This window comes from Nanorana parkeri, unplaced genomic scaffold, assembly GCF_000935625.1.
Source record: "Nanorana parkeri isolate BGI_ZX_2015 unplaced genomic scaffold, ASM93562v1 scaffold1167, whole genome shotgun sequence".
NCBI classification, from domain to species: domain Eukaryota; kingdom Metazoa; phylum Chordata; class Amphibia; order Anura; family Dicroglossidae; genus Nanorana; species Nanorana parkeri.
In genome coordinates this window covers 12888-18437 of record NW_017307435.1, presented here as the reverse complement: position 1 = coordinate 18437, position 5550 = coordinate 12888, and positions in this window count along the sequence as shown.

Below are 5550 nucleotides of genomic sequence, written 5' to 3'. Positions count from 1 at the left end.
GCATACAGTCTCGAGTTCTAGGGTTGGAGGGGGCCTGACAGTGTCATTCATGTCAATGAGACTGCAGACAGACACCCCGCCTGCAAAAAATTGTGCATGCATGCACAATATTTTGTGATTGCACAACACTTGAACGCAGGGCAATGTATTACCATGTGTTCTGGGGCAGCTGATTACAGGAATGGCACTGTCAGGCCCACTCCTACCCCAGAACACAAGGAAACTTTGTGTATGCAATCCCTTGCATTCTGGGCAAGGGTGTAAACGAACCTTTAAAATTACAGGAGTCAGAAGAGCCACAGTGTAAATAAAAGAAAATGACAGCAATGTATGTGAAGGTATAAAAGGATTTTAGGGCTTATTCACACCAATTACAGTGCATTCTGGAGTGGTAGCTGCTAAAACGCACACTAAACTCCCCCCTGCATTCTGGGGCTGGAGGGGGCATGGCGATGCATTAAAGACAATGTGATTGCCCGTACCGGAACGTGTGGCAAAACAATGCCTGCGTTCCGGTCCAGTGCGATTGCAAAAAACTGCTGCATGCACTATTTTTTGGTCGCACTAAACCGGAACAGAGGCATTGTTTTGCCACGTGTTCCAGTGCGGGCAACCACATTGCTGGCAGGGGGCGTGGCTGCAGTGCCATTGACTTCAATGCATCGCCCCACCCCAGAACGCAGGTGTGTGCGATACAGTGCGTTGCAGCAGCAACCGATCTGGAACACACTGTAATTGGTGTGAGCAAGCCCTTAGGGATAGAAAGCAGGGACAGTACTGCTGGACAATGACAGGTACAGCACAGTAATTAATGACCCCTGCAGCATATTGAACAAAAGCAATCTGTAGTAGCCCAATGCAGAAAATGCTGGTTATTGTACAAGTGCATGGCTCAGATTCTACTGTTGATGTTCTTTACTTTATAATTTTTTTTATAATAAAATCATGTTTTGTTTTCTTAATCTCTCTAACTACAATATCTTCTCATGCGCTATAACCGGCTCTACTGCTTGGCCACCTTTATTGCTGCTTGCAGCTAAATTTAGGTGGCCAAGCAACGAAGTTGCAAGGACACCTATTGTATCTGTTCAGATTATTATTATTAGGTGACCAAGCAACGGAAGTTGCTAGACAACTATTGTATCTGTTGAGATTATTAGGTGGCCAAGCAATGAAGTTGCAAGGACACCTATTGTATCTGTTCAGATAATTATTATTACTATTATTGTGTGGCCAAGCAACGAACTTGCTAGAGACCTATTGTTATTGGTAAGATTATTATTATTTTTACTATTATTTTTACTATTACTATTATTTTTACTATTATTTTTACTATTATTTTTACTATTATTTTTACTATTATTTTTACTATTATTTTTACTATTTTTACTATTTTTTACTATTTTACTATTATTCCGTCACTTTTTTCAAACATCTGTAACAAGTGCTCTGTAAGTCAAAGACTCATGAAACATTGCACACTGATACAGCCCTGTGCTCTGCAGAGCTTATAATATAAAGGTCATAGGTCACATGATGTGGCAGCCATCTTGGTTTTTGTGACGATTTTTGTGAACTATTCAGAAACCTTTATCTCCAGAGCCGCTAAAGCTACAGATGTACAACTTGCTCTGAGCTTATGCTTTTCTCTGTTGCCACATGTGCTCATTATAGCTCTATTGGTCACATGGTTTGGATTGTGCAATATTCTGTCAACAACTTAAACTCTGAAACCATTTATCAGAATAACTCAAAACTTTGCACATATGTCCAGGGCGACCTCTTCTGCCACGGTTGTAATCGAAATGGCCGCTGCAAGCAATGGTGTTTAGATAGTGTTATTATTGTTATGGCCTTCTTTTTTTTTTTAAAAGCCTCTAATTGGAACACTGTTACTCATAAACTGATGCAACTTGGCCCAATGGTAGAGCTCTGTGTTATGCCTTATCTTCTGCAACAAAGGTCATAGGTCACATTGCCTGGCAGCCATCTTGTTTTAGTTGATTATATTCAGCTGCATATTCAAACATGTTTTTCTCAGGAACTATTAAAGCTACAGATGTACAAATTGCTGCTTGAAGTTATGGTGAGCTCTATACTCATAACTGATCATTACAAGTCAATTGGTCACATGGTTCGGCGGCCATATTGAATTGTGTCAAATTCGACAAATATTTCTATTTTGATACTCCTTTTTTCACCTCTATTGAGATACTACTTATGCATGCACCAAAGACTGAACAGTGTTTGTTCTATGGTGCTCCTTTCTGCTTAGAGGTTGACCTAAGCTTGTAATTCATTGCCTTATCCACTAGCTTTACCCATGTTTCGATGTTTTATTCATTTCCAGATCCTGAGTAGGGATTAGTGAACTAGCAGAGGTGCAGTTTGCTTGGACATTTGCCAATGCCAGGCAGAAATTCTGGGCTGGCAAACATCCAGACTAAGTGATCCCCAGGCCATCTGTGTCATAGCAAGCCATGACACTAAACTGCATAACTTAATTGGCTGCTGTAGTGCAGGTGGCTGCACCATTACAACCAATCATGCATTTGCGCCACCAATATCTTTGCTTTCAGTGGTGTGTAGCCCCCAGCATCATTTGGTTGCTAAGATGCTGGTGCCTTTTCAAAATTGCTATGGTAATAACACCTACACCCTAGCAACCAATGGCTAGCTGCTCAGCCACCAGAGGCACAAATTTAATAAAAATAAATTGAGTCCCTTTCAAGGTGTAGACCTTAGTTGAAAAAAGGCTCTATGAAGAAACAAACACCATCCACCCACCATATGTCTAATCTGTGTATCTCCATAGCTGTGATTTCCTCAGACACTTAAAGTGACATTAAACCCTCAGATTTTTTAACATAAAACAATACTGTAATGTGTGCATTACTGTAATCCATGGTTGTTTCCCTTCTCTTTGCTGCTCTTCCTTTTAAACCCGTATCTGTTCTCATGCTGGGCAGAACTTCTGTTTTGCAGCAGACAGCATTGTCTCTGGAATGGCTAAATGGTGTCTGTGTGTTGGTTTGCAACCTGAGCCAGCACTACAGGAAGAGGCAGTCAGCTGCAAAGCGAAGTTCTCCCCCAGCATGAGAAGACATGAGGATTTAAAAGGAAGAGCAGCAAACAGAAGGGAAACAACCATGGATTACAGTAAGGCACACATTACAGTATTTTATGTTAAAAAAATCTGAGGGTTTAATGTCACTTTAACATCTGAATTCATATACAGTTTACAGCCTTTCACAAACACTGAGCGGAATTTTGATTGGCTGGTCTGAGGCTACATTTAACATTCCTTTTATCTAGTTTAGTAAAAAAGGTTTCTCTTGGCAAAACTAACCACAGCTGTCCTATTGTGCACAGTCAACATATCCCTGGAAATGGCTTAACAGAGGCCCAACTGGTCGACGTAAGACTGAGGTACGTTTTAGCCAAATGAATTTCCTTTAAACATACAAACACATATACCCAAAATGTATCTTGAAGACATATTTCAATCACACCTTTCCACATGCAGTGTTTTTTAGTGATTTCTAGAATATGGGGGAAAGAAACATGCTAATTGGCTGAATTGCCTGCCAGCAAACAGCTTGGTTTCTGCTAAAACTCGTGTTTGACCTGAACTCCATCTGTAATTCATAGCCTGGGGCTTGGTCTAGAGCAGCGGTTCTCAACCTGTGAGTCACATGACAATTTGCCAGGGGTCGCCCAGCGGCTCCCGGCTGCCCGGGAGAGAAACACTTTCTCCTGGAAAGGTTTACTCTCCTCGAACGAGCAGAGTAAACCTTTCTCTGCTCCGTTTTTTTTTCCAGACATCAGGGCCGTGGTCCGCCGTAAGTCAGAAAAAAAAAACCACCATAGGAATGCATAGCTAAATTCCTATTGGCTATTTCACTTTGCAAACTAGCTATTGCACCCGCCCTCTGCTGCTGCCAATCAGCCGAGGGGGACCTGAAGTTCTCCATCCGGTCCCCTTCTAGTTATTGACAGCAGCAGAGGGCGGGTGCAATAGCTAGTTTGCTATTGGCTATTGCAAAGTGAAATAGCCAATAGGAATCTAGCTATGCATTCCTATGGTGTTTTTTTGGGGTTGTTTTTATTCTGAGGGCGTACTTAACGTGGTTACATTCACAGTCTCACAATCTGCTCAGGTAAGCCTGCACTCCCCCCCACATGGTGCTACATTAATGTATTGCTGGGGTAGTGGGATTTGTAGTGCTCTATAGCTGATAGTACATTGTGCTGTATATGTACCATCAGCTATAGAGGACTACAAATCCCAGCAATACATTATACACTGAATGTATAATGTACTATTGCTGGCATTTGTTGTATCCTTATATAGCTGGTAGTCTGCATTGCACCATATAATCATTATACAGCGCAATGCAGAATACGACCAGCTATATAGAACTACAAATCCCAGCAATAATAAATTATACGGCGCGATGGATAACACTATAGAGGAATACATCAGATCCCAGCAATAATACATTATATACAGCGCAATACAGAATACCAGCAGCTATAGAGGACTACAACTCCCAGCAATAGTACATTATACAGCGCAACGCAGAATATCACCAGCTACAGAGGACTACAAATCCCAGCAATAGTCCATTATAGTATAATGGACTATTGCTGCAATTTGTTGTATTCCTCTGGGATTCGTTGTCTCCTTTTAAGCAGTGGTTCTCAAGCTGTGGGTCGCTGTGTGATTTCTGCTGCGCTAGGTGAGAAACCGCCTCAGCCCTCTCCTAGTGCAGCAGTGTCGGTTCTCTCGCCACGCCGCCAGATGTCGCTGAAGCAGCCATGTCATCCCTAAATTTTACCGTTGGGGGTCATTACAACTTGTCATATGTTACCAAGGGGTCCCAGCCCTAGAAAGGTTGAGAACCACTGGTCTAGAGGTATCTTTTCAGGCCTCGGCAGTCTCACCTGAATCCCTCAAGTGGGTGTTAACATGGTTGAATGTATGTTTTTATTGTTTTGGCAGCTTTAGAAAGCTGTTGCGCAAGCTCTAATTTACAGTACAGCAACTGCAACACAGCATTATCTCCCTTTAGAGCAGGGGTCTGCAAACCTCCGGCCCTCCAGCTGTGGTGGAACTACAAATCCCATGAGGCATTGCAAGATTCTCACAGACATGACTCTTGAAGAGAGATGCATCATGGGATTTGTAGTTTCACCACAGCTATGGGGCCGGAGGTTTGAGACCCCTGCTTTAGTGTCTTTTATGCATTTTCTGCTAGTGTTGTAAACCTGCTAAACCAGGGGTAGCAAACCTCTGGCCCTCCAGTAGTGGTGGAACTACAAATCCCATGAGGCATTGCAAGATTCTCTCAGCCACAAACATGACTCCCGAAGAGGACTTGAAGTTTCACCACAGCTGGAGGGCCGGAGGTTTGCTAACCCTGCGCTAAACGGTTTTGTAGCCTATAAATGTGGAGTTGGTAAGAATATTTAGCAACCAAATGGAGGGATGTTAAAAAATGTGGAACATGGCTTTAGAACACTGCTTAAGACTATTATAGGTCTGTT